Genomic DNA, 10,017 nt, shown 5'->3' with positions numbered 1-10,017 from the left:
AGGATGATAGTTACATTTTCAGTGGTTTTCTCTGTTAGTAGCTGGGTCAAATTTATGAGTAGAAGACAACTATATGGGGAGACCAGAGATAACCAAGTGGCCAAGTGGATTATTGGCTAATTTTGTTATCAAAGACCTGCTTTTTGGAGAAGATAAGGCATAGAACTGTCCAACGAAGATGAAGAGAGATTATATCATGTGAGCCTCCCTGGGCTGTACTAGGGGGTTCTAATGGAGACCAGAACAAAGGATCAACTGAGGTTGAGAATTTGGGTAAGCATGCTAAAGATAAATTCACCTAATTCATACGCTTGTACAGGGCCCATCTCTGTTCAAACTAAAAGATACTTTAACAGCCTTACTGTGTCCTTGACTCTAGATCCAGAAGACTTTATGCTCCAAGGGTAAAAGCAAAGGCAGCAGAAGTGAGGAGAAATTTCCAGAAAGAGATTGCTGTCAGATTTTCCCAAAATATAAACCAGAATTTTCCAGTCTCTGAAAGGTTAAGAGGCTGTCCTGTGTTTGAGTTGGAACAGAGCAAGGAAACATACTCTTCCATTGCTGAGTTTTAAATAATGATGCCCTGGAATTAGTCCCACAGGAGGTATTCACAGAAAGCTGTCATCTATAGGGCATTAGTGGGAAAGTATGTCTCACCCTACTATGAACTGGCAGGAACACTCTCAGCCTCTTTGTTCATTCTTTTGGCATCTTGCATACATTTCAGATCTCATGGCTGCCCCTAAAATGAGGTGAGCATCCTTCTCTGTGGCACTGTGCTGGATTCTGAGGGAGATATAAATGGACATTAAGGTTGATGCTCTTCCAAGAGATTTTAATCCAGGCTGTGTAGGGACGGCATTCAAAGGCAGTCTGACCTATAGAAATTTACTCTAGAGGTACAAGCTGGCTGCCTGCAGAGTAAATCCTCTTTGTAAATGTATTTTGTTTGGGCACCAACAGTGTTTAAAAACATAACAAAACATAATGTACTGAAATATCATATCATACTCCATAAATATATACAATTATCATGGATCAATTAAGAAAAAAGTAAATTAGAAAGAAAAAAGTTGCAGATGGAAGTACATTAGAGGTTACCAGTAATGGGTGGGGGGAGGGGAGGAATATGGGAAGTTACTGCTTAGTGGGCACAGTATCTATATTTAGGATGATGAAAAAGTTTTGGAAATAGAGGTGACGGTCACATGGCATTGTAAATGTAATTAATTCCATGCAATCATATGTTTGAAAATGCTTAAAATGGCAATCGTTATGTTATATGTTTTACCACAATTTTAAAAATGGAAAATAAAAAAGAGTGACTAAAATAAAGAATAGTGGCAACTTAAAAAAAAAACAATGTAAAATTACTTGAAGACTTAGGCAGAACATGCCTTCTCTAGTTTAATTAGTCCCAGCTATAACCAGTTCTTTGTCTCATTTTTGTTGCTTCATGGTTTATGAAGTCATTTGCCTTTGCAGTCTTTCCTTTACTGCATACATTGCGTATGCAAAGAGCTGTAATCTCCTTGGATAAAAAACATTTCACTAATTAAGCCTTTTGAGGATTATAACATGGTAGCAGTTTTGGTCCTTGCATTACCTGCTCAGAGTTGAGGGTTTATCTACACATTTTCTCTTTAACTCCAGTGACTTCTTCCACCACTTCAAATTCTAGCCCAGATATTTTTCCAGAGCTCTATACCATGTATTTAGAACTTTTAGTAGGTGATCCCATGGCCACTATGAGGTTGACAAAGCCTTATGCTTTTCTGACTCATTGAATGACATCCCTGTACTCAGACCAGAAATCTAGAAGCCAGCCATGATTCATCATTCTATCTCACCCTTCCCAAATAGTCAGCTACATGCTCTATTATTTTTACACCTTCTTTACCCTTCTCCAATCTTTGCTATCTCCTTATTCTCCGTGCGCCACAAGACTAATCTTTGTGGAAGACAAGTTTTATCCTATTCCTCTGTTTAGGGACAATCATAATTAAGCTATCAATTCCAGATCTCTAAGCTTGGGATGTCTAAGTCCAAAATTGACTCTTTGGTCCTGAAGAGCAGCCAGAAACACCCAGAGTAACTTTCAAGGCTCTCGCATGGAATTTCAGAGTCTAGCCAGAATTCTCCAACCTATAGTTAAGCTAGTCCTTTTTTTCCTTTTTTCTCCTCAAAAAATGGGAGAATTGGGCAAATACTGAAAGCAAAGAGAGCAGTTCTGTTGCTTTGCGTTCCTTTGCCCCCCCACGTATTTGTCACTCCACTTCCCCTGGGTGACGGAGATGCAAAGGATTACTCAAAGCCCATCTCTTCTGAGCAGTGAGAGGCTCTGAAGTGGTTAATCTCTCACCAGAACCCTCAAGCAAGAGGGATCCCTTCCTTGGGAAATTAACACCAAATTGGGGTTCTCTTCCGGCATTTATTTTCCAGACCAGGAAGTTACAGGAAGAGAACATAGGTGGGGTTATAATTTAACAATATAGGCTGGTAACTTTCAGTGAAACAAGTCAGATGACATTCCAGTAAGGCAATTAACAAAAGCTTGATCTTAGCAAACATTCCTTCTCCTTCTAAGAGTTTTCCAGCAACTTAGATATCAATCAGTAACTAATCTATCTTTGAGCCAGCAACCTTACCATGCCACAATTCTTATCTTGCAACAGAGACTTATAGCCTGAGGAAAATTTCCAGTCCTCCACAAGGTCAATATTTGAAACTGCAAGGCTTTGGAAAACCAGGCCCTGTGAAGTACATATGCTTTTTAGTATATTCCACACAGCTCCGAGATTTTAGTTAAGAATGTTCATATCTGGAGATGAGCCAATTAGATAGAGCACCACTGCAGGCTGACCCTAAACTTACTCAGATTATTAACATAGGTAACCCAGTCAGCATTTCCCAGCAGTGAAAAGCTAGACCTTTTATCCAAATAAATAATTGAAAAATGTCTCCTTCCTGTGTTATTTCATAGAATCATTTCTTGCCTCCCATTTCTGATTTTCTATCCATGACACACTCCGTTCTTTCAAGAGATTAAACAAGCTAAAGTTCTAGAGAGTTTTAAAATGTTTGAGAGTAGATTTTTTAAGTGTTTGCATCACAAAAACTAAATACATGAGGTATATATGTTTTAAAATATGTTGTACATGATAAATATACACAATTGTTATTTACCAATTAAATAAATTTTAAAAATGTCTGTAAACATTTACAGATGTCAAAATTGAGAGAGAAGTAGGAAAGGAGCTAGGATAGTTTTGGCCATCTCTCCATACTTTTGAAATTGTGTGCAGCGAAGGTACCAGACATTGACAGAACTCCATGTCTTTCCCAGAGTGAGTGACTAAGCCAGTATGACCCAAGTGTGCCCTGTAGCAGACTTGGCCATGTCATTGCCCAATGGAGCCACCAAGTACCAAGAAGACTTGAGCACTCTCAGAGCCCATGCCTTTCCAAGATTATTCAGTTGAATGACTCCCTTCCATCCAGTAGTCTAGCAACAAATGTATGAAATTACTATACATTCAAATCTATGCAAACTATATGCAAAATGAGTATAGGGAAATTGAATGTAAATCACATGCAAATATTATTCAACCAAGCTTCTATAAAATTGTACATGTCAATACAGTAAAGAATTTTAATTAATTCTGTCATTTAAAATTCAAATATTTATTTCTTATTTTGCTTTCAGAATTTATAATGTATTCAGTGTCAATTTTGAAAAAGCTATAAACAGAAGGAATTAAACATTATTGAGCATAGAATAGTCAATTTCAACCTACATTATACATTGTGACCCATTACAGATATATTTGAGAAACAAATCACATGTAGCCAACATGTATTTCCAGAATGTAATTTTTAATAAGAGATAAACATTTTTATAAAGTTAAATGAGATTCAAATGGTAGAATACAGATTCGGGTGTTTATAAATATTCTTCTGGCATTTGTTGTTTTTAGGCTTCAAATAAGTTACTAAAAACTGAGGATTTCTTTGCTTGGAACAATTCAAGAAAAGAGTGTATTTTGCCCATAAATCTGGTCTGTTTTGAGACAGAAGATGTAATGCATTTGTAGAACTTTCTAGAATTTATTGGGATGCAAAGAATCAATTGTTTTTATATCTTCTCTTATTTCAGTCTCAAAATGATCTTATTTACTACTATCATCATACCAATTAGTAGCTATAACAAAGTAAAAGAGTCAATTTTCTTTTGAAAAATGTGCGAAGTAGCCACTCTTCACTCCATTTTATAGATGAAAAACACAGCGAGTTTTCATAACTCTGTTATGGTCCAAGGCAAATTAGGAAATTTGTTTGGACTGTACCTGTTTCCCTTTTAAAATTTTCTTAATTTAATGGTACATTCAGCCAGTAGAATAACTGATACAAAAAATTATTCAAATTATACTGTTACACTAAAAATAAAAGCAAAATGTAAAACAATATACATAGTATGCTTTTAGCTATAGTTTGTTTTTGCATAGAAAAATTATGAAGAGATAGCCAAAAGAATTTTATGAACAATTGTTACCTCTGGGAAATAGAGTAGGGAATAGGAATTGATTTCTTCAAAATTTACATCCATTTGTAGTTCAATATTTTTATAAATACATATTACTATTAAAATAAATTAAAAATATTTTCTCCAAGGTATGATTGACTAGAGATGGGAAATCTCTTTAGATCTCAACCAGGAGTAGAAAATGCTTATAGAAAATGCCCTTAATCTTTGAAGGAGGACTAAGATATATGCAGAGAAGGAAAAGTGTATGTAAAGTGGAAGACAGACAGTCTGGGAAGAGAGGCCAAGGAGGAATAAAAGAAGAAATAAGGAAAGTCTGGAAGTGAGGAAGAGAATGTGCTATAGTGGATAGTGGTTAGAATGTGGCTGAATCTGCTTTCCAAATGATAGTGTTCCTGGAATTTTCTGATAATTTTGGATGAGTAAATAATTCTGGGTGCTTATGTACAGCTTTGACCACTCTAGAAGTGCTATAAATTTGGACTATAAGTCTAGTAACAGCAAATATCAAGTCTCCCCCCAACATATTGTTATTCTATTCCCAAGGCTGTCACTGCCTCAATAATCATCTCTCTTTCCAGCATCATCAGTCTCTCCCCATCTACTGGTTTGTTTCTGGGACTATTCAACATGATTAAGTAGCTCCCACCTTTAAAAAAAAGAAAGAAAAAAGAAAACAGTCTCTGATTCAATAGGCCCCTTCTAATTTCTTTTCCATTTTTCTACTCCCGTTCTAGCAAAACTGTTTGAAAGACCTTGTTCACACATTTCCTCAGTTTCCATTCACTCCACAAGCACTCTAACGTGTCATCTTATTCCTCTGCAGAACAGAGGCTGCTTTTGTGGCGATCACCAGTAACCTCCACATTGCTAGTTCTAAAGAACAATTCTCTGTCTTCACCTTGAGTGACTGCTCAGGAGCATCTTACCCAGCCTTTCTCTTGCTCTTTCTCAGACCACTGTCCTATCATAGCTTTTTTTCTCCCCTTGATTCCCTTGTATATCACTGGATATGTCTTCTAAATAAGCAATAGAGTGAAAGCTCAAACTTTAGTCTCTGATTCAAAATCCATGTTTTTTTTTTTTTTGTCCTTTTTGTGACCGGTAAGGGGATCGCAACCCTTGGCTTGGTGTCGCCTGCACCGCGCTCAGCCAGTGAGAGCACCAGCCATCCCTATATAGGATCCGAACCCGCTGCGAGAGCGCTGCTGCGCTCCCAGTGCCGCACTCTCCCGCGTGCGCCACACTCTCCTGAGTGCGCCACGGGGTCGGCCCCAAAATCCATGTTCTTGACTAGTCTGTTCTGAGGAAAAGGCATGAACATTTCTAGGGCTTTAAGTACAGGTTGCCAAACTGTTTTCTTGCTATGGACTAAATGTGTCCCTCCAAAATTCATATGTTGAATCCTTAATTCCTAATGTTATGGTATTTGGAAGTGGGGTCTTTAGAAGGTAACTAGGGTTGATTAGGTTATAGGATAGGACCCTCATGATGGGATTAACACCCTTATAAGAAGAGAAAGAGACACGGGATCTTTCTCTCTCCACTATGTGAGGAAATGGTAAGAAGTTGGTTGTCTGCAAACCATCAAAGAGGGCCCTCACCAGATACTGAATCTGCTGGCATCTTGGACTGCCTCCAGACTGTGAGAAATAAATGTAAGTTGTTTAAGCTACTCAATCTGTGCAATTTTGTTATAGCAGCTCAAGCTGACTAAAGCACCTTCTTAAACATACAGTACACTCACATTATTAAAATGTAAACATGCCTTTTTCCTATATCCTTGCTATTGTATATTTTAAAGGTTTGCAAACTTGAAATGGCATCTTATTATTGTTTCTAATGCATTAAGTTTAATATACTTTTACACTCCAGCCTCAATCCATTCTCACCCACTCAATTTATAGTTGGATAGTGGGATCAATAATATCAACCACAAATTACATTAACAGAGTTTTTTATATACTTTTAATATTTGTATCTATTCTTTCAAAAATGATTTTAATGTTCCTGTTTTGTTGCATAATCAAATGTGCAACAACTCTTCAGATGTATCCTTATGCTTAATTTACTTCTGTGTTCATTGATAACCTTTTATATCATGGTTTACTCATTTATGGTCTATTACTTTTATTTTACCTAAATATGTTGAAGTACAACTTCTAGAGATTTTTTCAAGGAAGGTACATGTGATATAACTTTTCTGAGTCCCTTTATCATGGAAAATGACTTTCATACATGGAAAACACCTTGGCTGATTATAAAATATATTAAGCACAACCTTTTCTTTGCAAAATTCTGTAAACATCATTCCAGTATTTTCTGACTTTAGTGTTTTAAAGGAGATATCAGAAACCAGTGTAAGTTTTGTTTCAGTCTAGGAATGATTGCAAAATCACGGTATCTTTTTTAGGTTATTTTAATTTAAATATTTTGATAATTCTCTTTATAGATGAAATTCTCTTTAGGCAATTCTTTCTATACCCTAGACCTTTTGTATAACAGGCAATAATAATTGCCAAGAGAGGGTAATAATGTCTATAACGAGGGAAAAAGTCTTTATAGGGAGGAAAATCTTAAGTGAAACTTAAGAGAACAGGTAAGATTTAGATAAATAGAGAAGAGGACAGTTCAGGTGGGGGAAATATATAAGTGTGGCTAGAAGAGTCACTCATATCCAGGTCATATATTCTTCAATGATGAATTATTGCTGTTCAGTTCAGGAAATAAAAGACTGAATGAAAAATTAATAATCATTTTTTAGACATGTGAAATTATACTAAAAAGATGGCCGAGGTTGTTTAAACTTAGACTGGGCCAGATGGAAAGATACCTATTGTAATTGAAGAGATTAGGCATTAGGAAAAAAATTCTGATTGCTTGAAAACATTGTCAGTTAATATTATGAATATTTTAGCATCCTACTCTGTTGAGATTTTTAAGGCATGAGTAAATGCTACTTCCCTAGTCTAATAATGTATATACTAAGAGATCATGGAGTAATGACCTCTAAATTTTCTCATTTCCTCATATGTTAAATGTAGTTTGTCCCTTCTGACAAATAATTCTTATTAGTTCTGAGGTTTAACAAAAACAACAAAAAGAGCCTCAAGTGGGATTCTATCTGGGATTCAAAGCAACCCTACATGCCCTCCTGATTCTCTGATGCCACCCTAAGGAGAACCCCATTAAACACCTAGCTTCCTAGCTTTCTGGATCTCCAGGCTTCTCAGAAGCCACCAGCTAACCTTGGCAACAGCAACATGCTGTTCTGCATCCCTGGGGCTGACGCTCATGCATCACACATGGGACAATGTAGTAGGCAGAATTTTAAGGTGATCCCTATGATCTCAGCCCCCTGATGCTGTACCCATAATTAAATTAAGTGGCAAAGGGATAGTGCAGATATGATTAGGCTTACTAATCAGTTGATCTTAAGATAGGGAAATTTTTTAGGTGGGCCTCACCTCGTCACAGGAACCCTTTAAAGGAAGAGAATATTCTCTGGCTTATGGTAGAAGAGAAAGTAGAAGGTATTTCAAACGTGGGAGGGCTTCTATGTGTCATTGCTGTTTTGAAGATAGACCAGGCCATACAGCAAGGGACCTGGGTAGCCTTAGGAGCTAAAAGTGGCCCCCAGAAGATAGCCCATATGGAAATGGGGATTGTAGTCCTATCTCCACAAGGAAATCAATTCTGCCAACAGTTTGGATGAGCTTGGAAGCTGAGTCTTCCGCAGAGGCTCCAGATAAAAGCCCAGTCCTACTAACGTCTTGATTTCAGCCTTGTGAGATCCTAAGAAAAAAAATCCAGTCAAACGTACCTCATCTTCTGAGTTGCAGAACTGAGATCTAATAAATGAATGCTGTTTCAAGCCACTGGATTTGTGGTCATTTGCGACACAGCAGTAGAAAATTAACACAGACACTAGGGTTTCACTGAAAAAAAAATTCAGTCCTCTCCTCTTGCCTTTTGCTCCTGTCCCTCAGGTGCCTCCTGATCTCTTTTTCAGTTGACATGAATCACTCTCAATCCCCCAGAAGCTTAAACTCCTCATTCCATCCACAGATTCTCCTCAGTCTGCCCCCTGTGTACAGCTGAACTGTGTCAGTTCCCAGGTGCCTTCCCCAGGTTCTCCACAGGTTCACCTGCTCCTGCCAGTGTGGATGCAACCAACTCTCAGGTCTGCCAGCCTCAGTGGGTTTGTTTCCATCACTGGAACCACAAAATGAAAACAAGCTAGATTGTTCTCTCTTCCTTCTCCCCCCTTCTTGCTTCTCATTCCCAGTCTGTTTCCCCAACTAGATTCTGACAAAAGTTATTTGCAGCATTCCCATTAGTCCCATGAGTGACAGGAGACTGGTGTCAAGTGAGAAAATGAAATGTAAATTTTATTAAACACCCCCTCTCATCTCTGTGTATCAATCCAGATTCCAGCCAAACATAGCAAATCAAATCCTGTCTATGCCGGGCCTCGGGGCACACGGAAAATCATCTCTCCTTAATACCATTCCCTTCTAGTAAAGTATTTTTCTGTTTGGTAAATGAAAAATTTAAATGCAAACCCTGTTTTAATCCCAGTGAAAAGTATATCTTCAAAATGAACATCTGAAGAAGGAAGCAGAAAAGAGAAGAGGGAGGATTTGGGGGCAAAGGAGAAAGGGAAGGGATTGGGAAAGTGGAATTGTTTTTAGCTATGTCACACGCAGTTGTGCCTGGTAGCTGTGCAAGGATGCATGACCATAGAATAAATGGCAACATTCTTTGAAAGCTTGGACCATTAGGGCATTTATCTACATGCTGTCCTGTCTCAGAGATAATAAAGATCTTAAATCTGATACACTGCCTTGAAATAGCATTAGAAATACAGATGCTTCATTCTGGGCATGAATATTAGTACAATTGCTGGCTTGTCTGGGGTTTTGACAGGTAGTTTCTGTTCATAGAGAAAGTCTTAATTTGGGGCCTTAAAATGTGATTAATCTAAAAAGGGAAATAGCACCTTTTAATTGTACATTGGAGTAAAGATAAATTAAAAATTTAGTTAAATTAAAAATTTAAATTAACATTTGAAATAACACTTCAACTTAAAATTCCATATTCCACTTACTTTAAATGAAAATTATAAATGCTGTTCTTTGTTTAAAAAGACAGTTTAATTAATCTATTTTTTAATTTGTTCATTTTAAGTGGGTAAAACCATTTTGACATTTTACCAGGTTTACATTTGTATTTGGACCACCTGTCCTGATTTGCCTGTGATTGACGGGTTTCCCAGGATATGGGACTTTCATTGCTAAAACCAGACAATAAAAGTCCTAGGTAAACCAGGATCAGTTGGCCTCCCTAAAATAGTAATTTTTTATACTTTAATAAATTATTAATATACTAGACTATATATTTATGGAAAATGGTCTTGAGTTAAGTGAATTTCTAGCTGTGCCTGGAAGTGATGTTCTTAACTTGGTAAGACT

Source organism: Galeopterus variegatus, unplaced genomic scaffold, assembly GCF_000696425.1.
Source record: "Galeopterus variegatus unplaced genomic scaffold, G_variegatus-3.0.2 Scaffold11608, whole genome shotgun sequence".
NCBI lineage: Eukaryota > Metazoa > Chordata > Mammalia > Dermoptera > Cynocephalidae > Galeopterus > Galeopterus variegatus.
The sequence above is the reverse complement of the archived record's forward strand: the minus strand, read 5'-3'. Positions refer to the sequence as shown.